This window comes from Lissotriton helveticus, chromosome 3_1 (genome assembly GCF_964261635.1).
Source record: "Lissotriton helveticus chromosome 3_1, aLisHel1.1, whole genome shotgun sequence".
Classification (NCBI taxonomy): domain Eukaryota; kingdom Metazoa; phylum Chordata; class Amphibia; order Caudata; family Salamandridae; genus Lissotriton; species Lissotriton helveticus.
This window is the reverse complement of record NC_136061.1, coordinates 457,635,873-457,650,107: the sequence shown is the minus strand read 5'-3', so window position 1 is coordinate 457,650,107 and position 14,235 is coordinate 457,635,873. Positions and strand designations below refer to the sequence as shown.

Genomic DNA, 14,235 nt, shown 5'->3' with positions numbered 1-14,235 from the left:
TGCCAGTGAGAAATTCGAGTCCAGTCGAGCCGACTCAGACATCCACCCTTCACAGATCCCACCCGGCACTGTAGTGAATTATTGTCTCGGCAACTGGCACCTGCGATTAGTTTTCTACTTGTAATCAGGACCTGTTTGTGCCCCCTAAGCATGTTTGCGGCACGGGTTTCACTTTCGATATGCCACCGCTCATTACCTTTTTTGGTTACGCTACATAATTCTACAACTATAATTTGTTGAAATGTCGCAGTTCGCTATTTTGGTATGCTAGAACCGATCCTTTTTACTAGTGAATACTGAAGGAATCAGAGTCAGAAATATTGTGGGCTTCTGCGCAGGTCACGTAACCCGACCCAGGTTCCCCTATCCATCACGCGCCCGGGGTCGGTCTAGGGCGCTTCGATGTAGCGCAGGAGGTACATGTGAGCTATTCAAGGCCCCTGGGGATATAGTATTTAAATACCTAGCAATCTTCGTCTGGTGGACATTTTCACTGAAGAAATAGCAAACAAATGTTTGATTGTACACGCTGGATAGCAAGAGGTACCCGTCCCCCAAACATTTGCTCAAAGGACACGTTTTGGAGGCGTTTTTCCCGGCGCTTCGCAGCGGACGTAGTTAATGATGTGCCAACCTCTCACCTTTCCTGTCTTTTCATCGCTTTGTCAGTTTGACCATTCAGTTAAGAAATCTAATGCCTGCACAAATGGAAAACGTAATTTAAATCCAAGGTATACTAATGAGTCTCCTTTCGGCGCAAGTCATGTTCTTTTCTGTTCAGCGTCCAAAATGGCTCCTTAGCAACGAGGGGATTGGAGAAAAAAACCGCTTAAAGCGAACGGTGTCACTGTGCTCGTTTCAGACACAGCACCTGGACCAAGGACACAAACAGCAGCTACTAATCCGGTCGAGGGAGCGCTGCATATAACCCACAAGAAGCCTGCCTGTAAACAACTGGCGTGAATTCAAACAGGTAACTCGCGAGACTGGCAAGATCCTTTAAATATTTTAATCACAGTGTGACGGGAGGCGGGGAGAAAGGGGGCATGTGCAATGCTTGCAAGTAAAGTACACGTTCTTTGAACAGCGGTCACATTTCCTAATCTCTCACGGTGTTATTTGCGCATCGCCCCCTGGATGAATCATAATGTGAAATGTTGTACCTGAGAACTTTGGGAACTTTGCCATGCCTCTTGCAAACATTCTGGCCATCCTATTCCATCCACTTTCCAGAAATTACTTGTAAAATAACCACTTATCAGTGTTGCTTTCTTTAGCTCAAATTGTATACATACACATTGAGTAATAAAAGGTAAACACGTAGAAGCAAATGTACTTTACTATTATAACATTTTCATCGCCAGTTCAATCACACTGCAGGAAAATTATTACACTGTTTTGACTATAGTAATTTGTACATTTGTATACTAGAGTTACGATTCTTAAATCAAACTTTCTACAGTCGTATAGTAAATATACGGCTTTATATGGTATACAAAATATATTAATGCTACGTCTATGAAAACCGCAGTGCATATATTTAAAATACTGTGCTACGTATTGTCAAACCCAATATAGTATATGCATAGCTGATACTCCAGTAAATACAACAGTAACTTAGCTAATTAATGTTTAGTTTAGTAAATAGAATGTACGGACTCCAAAGTTATAACAAAAGTTCAACGTTATCTAATCTAAAGTTATTACATGACTTTACTAATCAAAGTGAGACGTCGCTATCGCAAATGTGATTCAACCTGTTTCAGGTACTGCATATATGATGTAATAATCATAAGCTTCACTCTAATTACCAATACTGCAGATAATAGAATATGGAGTGTTGATATATGTTACTATGTAGTAAATATACTGTTGATATTTTGTTCTAATAATTTTGTTCTAATAATATTTTCAAATACTTCTAAATATCCTGTAGTAAATGTATCGCCATTGCTGCTGTATAGTTGACTCAATAGCAGCCTACAATTACTTACCGGTAATAACATTAATCGGGATCCTTCTGTAACTGTGATAAATCACTTTTCATAACTTTCTCTAAAAGTATAAAGACCCTCCCCTACTCCTTACTTCCGGTTCCGTGCCAAGTCTATGACACCACACAGTTGGACCGGCTGACAGGGTGAGAGGGAGCAGCTGATTCATCACTGCGAGAGGAGGACTAAGTGTAATGCTATCACAGGTAAGTAATTGCACCATTACCTTCTCATCCCTCTCGCTTGATGAATCACTGATTGAGATGTACCCAAGCCACAAAACCAGAACAGGACAATTGCATAGAATATGCAGAAAAAGTTTAATCAACAGCAAAATAACTGTGACAACGCAGAAGCGAGGGTAGGTGACACGAGCATCGCATCCATCAGAACCGCCTCAAATGTGCGTGGTCTACTGCATTAACCCATGAGGCCAGATGTCGATTACGACTAGATCGCACAACCAGTTATATTAATCACGAGTCGGTACCACCCGGTTAGAGGAGAACCGCTCATTGCTGAATCACAAGTTGGGTAGGCTATTTAGCCTTCCATGGTTTCTTGTTGGTCCTGATGAAGAGTAAAGAATCAGTTTAGATCAACAGGGGTGTGAAAAATATTGACCCACTTCTGTCTCACAAAGGAATTCACACTTAGCTACTAGGGGTCATAACAGCCCAGACAGTAGCACTAACCTACCAGGTCTTTTAACCTGACAGGGGAATCCACACATTAAACATAAGCTGGATATCCCCTTGCCAGTTTTAATCTCACTCTTTCACACACACCACTTACCACTTCTTTAGGACTCTCTTACATTCATCAAATGGTGATTAAACAAAAATATCTTCACTAAAGTGATCCTTCTGGGGACCTTTAGGGCATTGCAGTGCCGGCCCAACGAGGAGCACTCGCCCTGGGATGAAGTATGACATCCCTTGGGATGTGTGAGGGCAACAAGAAACAGTCTTGTTGACTGTCCCTCATAAACTATCCAGTACCTAGACTTCCCCTATATTTACCTAGAACAGCGATCTCCCTTTTTGAAACACAACACAGATGCCAACATCTTGGAACCCAACAGATCCAGAACCTCCGGGAACCTGGACCACCCGATAACGGTTAACAAAAGTAGAAGGAACCGCCCAAGTGGCAGCACAACAAATTTCTTGCAAAGAGGCTCCCTGCACCTCAGCAACTGAGGCGGCCATGCCTCTCGTAGACCTCCTCTGGATCCCCATGGGAGACGACAAAACAAACTGCTTGTATGCCAGCAGAATCACATATCTGATCCACCTGCTCAAGTTCAGAGTAGAAATCGTACCCTCCCTAACGGGAGGGACCAAAATTAACAAACAAAGAAAAGGAAACTCGGACCTCCTTCACCCAGTCCGGGTAGATCAACACCACTCTCCGAACATCAAGAGAATGAAGCAATCCTCAGGAGAATGAGGATCCAGACAAAATACAAGAAGAATGACTTCCTCCTGAAAATGGATCATATATTTCACGTTATGGACGAACCCAAGGCCCAGCAGAAGAACAATCCTGTCATCAAACACTCAAAAGAAAGGAGATAGACAAGACGGAGAGCCCAACTGTCCAAGGCAACAAGCCGAAGTAACAGCCACTAAAAAGAACACTTTCAATGTCAGAAATCTTAACTCCACAGAAGATAAAGGCTCAAATAGAGGATACTGGAGTGCCCACAACACCAACTGCAAATCCCTAAAAGGACACACCAACTGCGGGACAGGACGGAGATTTGAAATCCCCTTTGAAAATCCTGGAGACCAGGCCCTGAATGTCCACCAGACATCTGCCCCTCATTTGGTCTGATCTTTATGCTGGTTCTTTCTCACTTTCCTTCCCCACCACTCACGAGATTGCCATTGGTGGAAGTAATAGGGTCTTAAAAGGAATTGGAAAGGCTTAGTAAGGCATCCTTATCTGGGCTCTGAATGATGGTAACTGGACAGACCACAATGACACAGAATTGGCAGCTTCAGAGTTATTTTCATGGCTTACCTTAGCCATTGATTTTGTAGCCCAGTTGAAGGAAACCTATACATGTAGGAAAAAGCCTTCCTCCTCTTGATTTTCTGACAGACTCATAATACATAGACAGGCCTGCCGTCGGCAAGAACGTGCTTGGAGTAAAGGATATAAACCACACAAAAGAGACAGTTACAAGGCCACTCTGTCAGATAAATCTCTCAAATGTAAGAATAAGCTTGCATCAGCTACTTCCTCAAAAGACCTCTATATTTTGATTAATCTCTTAACCATGCCCACAGCCTCCACTAGCATTGAGAGTTCTAAAGCCTTCTGTAATGGTATGGCAATTTGTTTCCAAACCAACATATCCAATCACTCTAATAATTTAGATAGTCTCAACTCTGAGCCTTTCACTTCTGTTCAAATGGATGCCTATGCAGCCTCTGCCCTTTAACAGTCCAGGAACATTTTTGCTGGCCTTTCTGCTTTCTCATCTTTAACTCATTAATTGACTGAACAGAATCTTCCCAGCATGAAATCAGGCTCCCCATTGAAACCTTGCTCACCAAAGGCGATGCAGCTGGGAGCTGACTCTATTATCCCCGCCTCACAGCAACCTTGAATAAGGCGATTGCTTCTGACTGTTATCCTCATATTTGGAAAAATGTAGTTGTTAAGTCTCGCCTTAAAAACCCCAATTTAGATCCTTCAGATTAAAAACCTATCAGCCCATTTCTCTGCTGCCGTACCCACTAAGATCTTGGAGAAACACCTGCATTTTCAGCTGGTGACCTATCTAGAACAACATCTGTTGGGCCCTTCTCAGCTTGGATCCAAGAGCATTCATGGTGCCGAGGTTGCATTATTTTCAGCAGTCAATGACATCCGATCCTCTGTGTATGCAGGACAGGCTGCAGTGCTGATCCTTCTGGATCTATCCGCAGCCTTTGATACCATATCTCATACCCTGCTCATTGACTGCCCGCAGGAAATTGGGGTTGCAGACTCAGCCCTTAAGCTCCTGTCATCCTTCCTGATGGATAGGTCACGGACAGTGGTTGTGGATCTTTTTTATTCACAGGCCATAACTGTGAGAAGTTGGCCTGGCATATGCTGTCCACTATTCTAGTGGGCACCTTGCACATGTCCAAACGACCCCTTATTGATGGTAGGTTAAAGACATCCATATTGAAAGCTATCCTAGTGGTAGCTGTGGAGAGCAGCCTTCAGGTTAAGTCGTGAAGAAATGTAAAGCAGCTTGTTTTACCAGTCTATAATCTTGTGAATGACCAAATGAAAGGAGAACCACACCAGGTATATATATAAAATATATGTATTTATTCTAAGCACATCCCTCTAGTCTCTTTATGAGGCAAGAGGCAAAAGTACATACGGTAAGCTTATTTAGCACACAGTAAATTAGCACAATATACGTTGAGCCCTAGGGGCGTACCAAACCATATATTAAGTAAGTGGTATAAGAACCACGACTGACATAGAACCACTGGGGCCACCAGGAACCACCCAAGGTTGTGACACAGGGGACCCACGGGGACACGTGTAGTGTCTAAACACAGCTGCGAATCACCATTAACTTCTATGTGGAAAGTCGCGGTTGGAAAATTACCGAAAGAGGACACTTAGAAGAGGACTTGGAGCAAACTCCATTAGGACTAGGAGGTTCTAGAGTCAACACCCACAAGAGCACCAGAGTACTCGAGTTACCTCACCCAGGGAAGCCGGGTGCATAGGTGTCTTTTCGTGTGAGGCTTCTTCGTTGATTTCAATGGAGAGCTGCTGCAAAGTGCTGCTGGCGTTCAAGTGGAAAGTGTCCGGGTGGATCCAAGCCTGGATCGGAGATGTGAAGAACCTGAAAGCTGAGGGGACAGAGTCTAGGTCACTAGCCAGTGACCAGGAAGGCGATGAGCGGATGCCCACCAATATTGGGTGCTTTCAGGTGAAGAATGTGAAGCTTGACTCTACAACCACGGGGACCATAAGGCGTCAACGACAACCAGGTGCTGTATCCGAGCTGTCCCAAAAAGGATGTTGAGTGCTGCGGTGTCGGATTCCAGATGGGACCCAACAAGCCTTGGCAACAGCAACCCATGCAGAAAGCAAAGATTGGCTTCGGTGAAGACCAGCAAGGTCTGAGGGACTCACCCTTTGGAGGGGAGTCAGGGCACATCTAATGCAACCAGGAAAGCCCAAACAAAAGAAGAGTTACCTTTGTGGGGACCCACCAGTTGACGGACCAGGGATCGCAAAGGGGCCTCAAGCAGAAATGCTAGAAGCAGGCTGACGGAACACTCATGGAGTGTAGGCCCACAATCTTTGGTGCAGATGGTACTCCGGGCGTGAACTACAAGTAGCCCAATGCACAACTTCGGAAAAGCTTGAGAAGTGGATGCACTAGCAAATGTGCACAGTGTCCAGGAGTTATGGTTTCACGTCACTTGTGAGAGCTGCGGGCCTGCGCTTTGCTGGGATCTTGTGTCGGCCTCTGATAAGTCTGAAAGTCTGTGTCCGGAGTCGCAGATACTTCGGGGTCCGACGGGTGCCTCGGAAATGCAGTCCGACAAGATGCTTATTGGTGCCTGTTTGAACAGGAGAGTCACTCCTTTTTTAAAATTGTTAATTTTATATATTTTTTTTGTCCTCATACATGCCATCAACAGAAAAGAAGCTCTAGATGGGATTTCTCAACGCCTTTCGCACAGACCCCATTCGATGACCGCCCTTATGGAGGGCCTGAGAGAAAAGGCAGAGTTCACCCAGAGGTACGGCTGTATCCTGGTCCCACTCCTGTTCTCAACACCTTGGGAAGCGTATGTTACTAAGGAGGACCGGACCGACAGACCTCTGGCATAATCATAGGACTGATCCTACTTCTCGCGTATGTTACTAAGGAGGACCGGACCGACAGACCTCTGGCATAATCATAGGACTGATCCTACTTCTCCCTCCAGGCTTCTAGAGCCGCCCAGATCTTATTGGCACTAGAATTATCACAGGCCATATCTGATTGACTGATCGTAACGATGTTCTTTAGACAGTCCGCAAAGGAAGGAGGAGTTTCAGATTTCCAAGTTCTACAGATTTCTTTCCTAGCAATGATGATTACGTAGAATACAAATTTCGAGGCCAGAGCGTTCATACAGTAATCCGGCAGGAGACCGAAAAAGATTAACCTTGCACTTACTTCAGTCTGCTTAAGCAGCACATCCTCCAGAAAGCCACAAACCTCAGTCCAGAAAGAGCCGATCTTCGGGCAGTCCATAAATATATGCAGGTCGTCCGCAGCTGGGTAGTTACATCTGAGGCAGTGGTAGGTCCTCGCAGTCACCTTAGACAGTTTCCCAGGAGTCCAGTACTCTCTATAGGCAGTGGACAGGTGGTTCCTCCTGAGAGTAGCTGGTTTAACAACTGCCTGTGACATAATAAAAGAGTCACACCAGAGTTTTTGTAACCCCTCCCAATCTTCTGAGAACACACTGCCCCAGCGTTTACCCACCTCCAAGTCTAGGCGATCCCCCGCATCCACAAGGCCCGGTACCAAAATGAGACTTCACGTTTCCATGGACCCGTTCTAGAGACAGAATCAATGATCGTGCTCAGATCCTCGTCGCTCCACGACTGCGTTGCCCACCATGCAGATAACTGGTAGAACTTAAATCTCGTCAATGCCCCAACAGTTAAGTTTGAAATGGACTCCTAGCTAATAAGTTGTAAATCTTTCTGGAGATCTCCGCACAAACTAATACCTGCTAGTCTGAGTGGCTGGGCCAATTGGTCATGAAGGCATTCAGGGGTACCTGGGGAACCCCAAATTGGGGCCTGTAGCGTATAATACGGTATTCTCAAAACTTTCATAATATACCCCAGTTGTTTAGTGCAGTCAGTAGGGTCTTAAGTCAGACTTTTTTGTAGAACTTGGGGTCCCCAAATTTATACAGAAAAAACTCCTGTCCCTGCGGAATATCATGTAACATTGCCTGAATTAAGAGGCCAAGAGAGGAAGAGTCTGCCTTATTAGCCAGGATTCAAATTTTTTTTAAATGAAAAGCGTGAAAATAGGATAGTAGGTCTGGTACGGCCAATCCCCCTATCTTTAACCCTCTCCTGAGCTTTTTCCATGCTATTCTCGGTGTTTTTGTGGCCCATATAAACAAACCAATTTTACCTTGAAGGATAGCAAGATCTTTAGTGTTAAAAGATAGTGGAATTGCATTAAACAAAAAAGTTAGCTTAGGCAAAATTATCATTTTTACAAGGTTGACCCTTCCATGGATGTTTAATGGCAGGTTCGCCAGCGTGACAATAGGCTGCAAACCTCCTTCGAAAACCTTCTCCTAACTGATTTTTGATGTGTCTGTAAGCTTCTGTGCTAAATAGATCCCCAAATATCTCGGGCCAGATGTAGGTAAATCTAATTTACCGATTCTAAAATACCGAGTCATACCGAATCGGTATTTCAGAATCGGAAAATGAGATGTAGATAAAAAATCGGAAAAATTACCGATTCGGAATCACTCGGTATCTGAAATTGGTATTTACCGAATTGGTATTTACCTACTCGGTAAATTCCGAATCGGTAAAACCCATACATACCAACGGGTCCATGGCCCATAGGAATGAATGGGTAGTACTGAATCGGAATATACCGATTCGGTAAATACCAATTCGGTAAATACCGAGTCGGTAAATTCCGAATCGGAAATTTGAAACTGACAAACATGTGAGCCTGTGAACCAATCAGGAACTCCAACCACACCCAATTGCAAAGGCACTGGGGAATCAACCAATCAGATTCAAGCACCCCTCCCCAGTACCTGGGACTGGCCACGCCCATGCAGGTGCAGAAACCAACAGTCAGGAGAGCAGGAGGACAGAGTGTGGAGCAGGCTTCCCTGAGCTAACCAACACAGCGCCATGGAGAGTCAGGATGCACAGAGGGATGCTACAGAGCGCAAAAGGAAGCAGAAGTTCAGCCAAGAAGAACTGCAGGTGCTTGTAGCAGAGGTGGCAAGAAATTACAGCAAGATATTTGGGAAGCTATCACTGCATGTAGCAGAATCCATCAAGCACAGCACCTGGATAGAAATACAAGGCAAGGTAAATGCCATTGGTGTCACCCACCGTGACCTTGAAGATCTTAAAAAACGGTGGTATGACATCCGCATTATCACCAAGAAGAAACTTGCTGCCCACATCGAGGAGATGGTGGCATCCACCCTTGAGCAGGAATGCATCCACGGCATCGGGGACGCTGACAGCTCAGCAAGAGGCACAAAGAAACAAGGTAAGATGCAAGTACATTGTCATTAACCCATTTACCTATTCCCCTCACACACTCTGTGTGCCCAAATCATACTCCAGAACAGGTTGTACTAATGTCCTGCAATGCATCCTGGGAAATGTAGTCATGGGTAGATACCTCTGAGCAGTCAGCATGCCTTGCAGCAAGGGGAGCAACAGACAACAAGCATAGGCAAATTAAGAGACAGGCTAAAGTGCAATAGTAGTGTGTTTAATCATAAGACACAGGTGAACAACTCCACTGACACAATGTCCATGTCTGTCCACAGGAGAGTCAATGCGCAGCACAGCAGAGGATAGAGAGAAGAGGAGGGAAGGAGCTGGACCAAGCACATCACACGGAGGGAAGGACCAAGAGCAGGTAGCCCAGTCACCTGAGGAGCCAACCGCACCACATCCACAGTCCCCTCTGTTATTTGGGAGTCAGGAGACAGGAGCAGCTGCACAGTCCCCCACCCCCACAACACCATCCCCAGTGCTGGGAAGGGCAAGGCGCCTTGATGTGCCCCCTCTCAGAATACTGGAAACATCTGAGGAGGAGGAGGAGGTGGAGGGTGACACACAGGAAACAGCCAACACCGAGCAGCTGGCCACTCCCAGAGTTTTGCGGGCCAGTGTCCGAGGGCGAAGGCCACGTGAGGCAGAGGATGTGCGTCCGGATCAGGGGGTCTTCTGCGGACTGGAGGCCACCATGGTCAAAGTACAGCGCCTGCAGGCAAAAGCAATGTTGGGGGTTCAGAGGCAGGCACGCACAACAAACAAAAAGCTCGATACAGTAGGCAAGGGCATAGGGGAAATATCAGAGAGCATGCAGTCAATGGTGTCTGGCATTTCAGACATAACACAGTGCATGACTGTCCTGTGTGACAAGTTGGACAGGGACCATTTGGAGAGACGCAAGGCACGTGTTGACGTGCGGCAGCAGACAAAAGCCCTGAACAGGTTTGCTACTGCTACCACCGTGCTGTGCAGACGGTCAGTGGCGATGCAGGATGCCATTGTGCAGTGCTGCACAAATTTATCTGTAGGAATGGCCAGGATGACCTCTGCAATGGAGCTCGTGCTCGCTCAACAGACTGGCACTGGAGGCGACACTTGTGTGTTGGAAAGTGAGGGGTCCACCAGCAGGAGTGGCGCAAGCACTCCTGTGCAAGACTTACGTAGGAGCGGCAGGTGTCGGGGAAGTGACACAGGCCACACCGAGAACATAGACACACAGCCACAGCAGACCCGCCCTGTGGTCCGTGGCCACAAACATTGACTTTGCCCTCCACCCGAGGAAGAGGTCACGGTGGTGTTAACCGGGACAACACAGTCATGGACAGTTTGATATTGTTTGCTCAATGTGTGCTATCAATGCAGTAGCGTAGTGATTAATAAACTACGTACACCAATAACTTTGCCTGCCTGTGTCTCATTACTCACTCAGAAATATAGCTGTGTGACCTCTTCCTGTCTCAGTCTCCCATCTGTAGCTGCTGCTGCCACTGTACCATGGGGCTCTGCCTCCTCTGTGTCGTCATCAATGTCCTCATGATGTGTGATCTCCACCTCTGTGCCTTCCTTTGTAGCGAGATTATGTAACATTGCACAGGTCGCTATGATTTTGCAGCAGATGATTGGGGTGTACTGCCGTGCCCCTCCACTCTTGTGGAGGCAGCGAAACCTGCTCTTAAGGAGTCCAAATGTGCGCTCCACAACGTTTCGTGTAGATCTGTGAGCCACATTGTTTCGCCTTTCACTCCTGGTGAATGGGTTGAGGTAGGGGGTGAGCACAAAGGACCGCAGGGCATATGCACTGTCACCTAGGGGGAGAAAGAATGACATTAATTGCATGTACATGAGCCGTAGATCTGCTGTCAGTGTCATGGTGTGTCAATGTGATTTACCTAGCAGGTATCCATTTCCAAATTCTCCGGCAAGTAGGCGTGTGTATATTCCACTATTCTGGAATAGTAAGAATCATGGGTACTTCCGGGGAACTTCGCAACGATGTCTTTGATGAGGTTCCCTGCATTACATATGACCTGTACGTTGATGGAGTGCGTTGACTTGGCGGTTTCTGTATATGTGCTCTGTGGCTGCAAGTGGACAGAGTGGTACGTGGGTACCATCGATGCAGCCTATGACGTGAGGGAAGTGTGCCAGGTGATAGAAGTCTGTCTTGGTTTTTGCTAGTTCTGCTGGTGTAGCAGGGAATGAAATGTAATGCTCCATCCTCTGCATCATGGCGTCAAGAAACCTCCTGAAGAAGCGGGACAGGCAGCCCTGGGACACACCACCCACTGCAGCTATCACACTCTGGTAGCTCCCAGAGGCCAGCAGGTGTAAGCTACATAGCACCTGGACATGGGGAGGGATGGCGTGGGCCCTGGGTGTTGGGTGCTCCAGGAGTGGGTGTAGGTCCCCGATCAAGTCCTTGATGGTGTCGGGGTGTAGCCTGTACCTCTGGAGTATTTCTGGCTCTGTCAGTTGGAACAGTGTTATCCTCTGCCTGTACACTTGTTCCTCCCTTTGCCATTCTCTCTCTTCTGCTGCCTGTAGTCTTTGCCGCCTTACTATGACGTAGAAAGCCGCCATTATGGGTTCACAGATGCATTTTGGGACTCTTTTTATGGACCTCCCCTGGTTACCACCTGCATTCAATCCATGGTAAATACCGACTCATAAATACCGAATTTCCGCAAATTCGGTATTTTTGGGCTTTCCTACATCTCCGTTTCTTATTTACCGATTCGGAAAATAAGAATTCGGTAGATATGGATTCGGTATATTCCGCCTCGGTAATTATACCGACTCATATTTACCGAGTCGGAATTATACCGACTTTTGGGCTCCTACAACTCATTTCATGGATACCGGTCGGTAACGGCCGAATTTACTGATTTTCGGCCGTTACAGACCGGTAATTGGCGACCTACATCTGGCCCTATATCTGGCCCTTTGCCCCCGTATGGTGTTAGCACAATTCCAACTCATTATTTCGTTTTTTTCTCTATTAATTTTGTAACCCGAAATCTTACCAAACTCCTTAGCTAGTTCAAACAACCTGGGTATTGCTTCTACATCATTAGAAGTGTACATGAGAAGATCATCCGCGTAGAGGGCGAACTTCAGTTCCAAATCTGCGATCTTAAGAGGCCTGATGAGGGGATCCTCTCTAAGAGAGCACACCAGAGGTTCAATTTATAGATTGAACAATAAAGGTGACAGGGGACAGCCCTGCCTGATACCAAAGGGGTAGAGACAGTGGCTGTGGCTATGTCAATAGTACCAATATTGGTCAATGGGCCACAGGAAAGATTAGGCACAGGAGTAGTATCGAAAGAAGAAGAGAAAGACTCTGACTGATTCATCAAGCTGCCCCCAACAGCAGCACCTGTGTCCCTCTCAGAATCTAAAGTCTACGTCAGGGAAGAGAAGCGGTTCTCAAGAAGAATTGGAGGGGGGGCTCTGTGATGGAGTTGAGGCTGGCTTCTTAGAGCTCACCGTCTGCTCCATAATCCTAAAATAGGTTTTAAGTGATGGTGTGGTTTTTAGTGGAGGGCGAATAACCTTAGAAACTCTTGGCTGCTTAATGTCCCCTAATTTCGCAGTTTTTCTCTTACGTGGGGTTGTAGGGGTCATCCCTCCTGAGAACGAACGAGGGGAGGAACATGGCGGCGGGCTGATGCCTGACGCTGGGAGCTCCGGGCGCAGCAGGGCATTCGACATGGATACACAGCGCTTTTAGCTACCGAAACACAGAGGAATTCCCGGTGAGAATGTGTTTTTTTTCTTCCTTAAGTTTGGATTACCGTACATAGAGTGTTTTTTGTCTCTTGGTTTTGACCCCCTGTCAGGAATCGTCCTTGCAGCCGAGGTAGAGGGCGGCTGCAGCGGGCGTGGAGGTCCGGATGGGCTGGGAGGCGGAGCCTTCAGCTTACAGTGGATTTGGAGGACGCAGAGCGAGGCTCTGGGCTAGGGTCCAAGCAGCAGTCGTGAAGGTCAGCTTTCGGGGGTCAGCTGGCGGCAGTGCCCTACAGCGTGTGGTTTTTGTGACTGGTGTTTCACCCCCGCAGCGTTTCTTTGTCCTCTGCTCAGACCCGGTAAGATGGATGTCAGCTGGGAGTGAGCGGATTTACATGGATTTGGACCCCATTTCTCGCGCTTTGGCATTGATCTCAGGTGCTGGGGGTAGGAAAGCTGTGGTATCCCAGGGTTTAAGGGGGGGGAGGTCAATATTTCTGGAAGGCTCTGTTTGGGAGAGCGGAGCGGAAGAGAGGTGTTCACACTGGAGGCTCAAGGGGGATTTGTTCTCCCTGTGAAAAACAGATACCAGCTGATGTCTCAGACCGAGCCTAAAACGAAAAATGGGTTGGAACCTAGAGGAGTCACTCCTTGACTCCAAGGGAGATTCATCCATCTTCTAGTCGAAATAGAATGTCGAAGTTCCAGGATATATGTTGCAGAGTTTCGTCCAGTTGTAATCTAAAGTCCTAAGGACTGAGTTCCTATACCTATACTAAGTTCAGGGGTTGGATTTACTCTAGGGTCCCACCTATGGGAGGGTCAGGGAGGGGGTGGTTACACCCCTTTCCCTTTGTCCAGTTTCACGCCAGAGCAGGGGCTGAGTGCCCCTGCAACCGGTTTGAACTGGGGTATGCACAGGGACACCAAGTGTGCCCCCAACACTGTCTGAAAAGCATTCACTCAATGCACCCACCCAGCCCCAATACACTAAAGCCTGTCTGGAGAGGTCGTTACACCTCCGTGTGACAGGAAATCTATTGTCCAGGCCTCCCCTGCCGGTGTTTCGTCCAGCAGCAGGCGGGTCAGACCGGTGTCTGTGGCTTGCAGCATCCATTTTGTGATGCTGGGGCTCTTTTAAACTATTACCGGTCAGACCAGTGTGTACATGTCTGCTCCCTCTAGAAGGGTGGAA

General features: G+C 47.0%; 1 protein-coding gene across 2 annotated transcripts in view; it reads left to right on the top strand.

The window, feature by feature from the left end:
• C3_1H2orf80 (chromosome 3_1 C2orf80 homolog) overlaps positions 1-14,235 on the top strand; it is a 301,817-nt gene that overhangs the window by 52,224 nt on the left and 235,358 nt on the right. The window contains exon 1 of one of the 2 annotated variants that reach the window (XM_078680338.1): positions 484-973. The exons of the other annotated variant lie outside the window; for it this stretch is intronic. The gene's annotated coding sequence lies outside the window, so the exon portion shown is untranslated. Of the gene's footprint in view, positions 1-483; positions 974-14,235 lie in introns of those variants that run through there. 2 annotated transcript variants of the gene reach the window in all.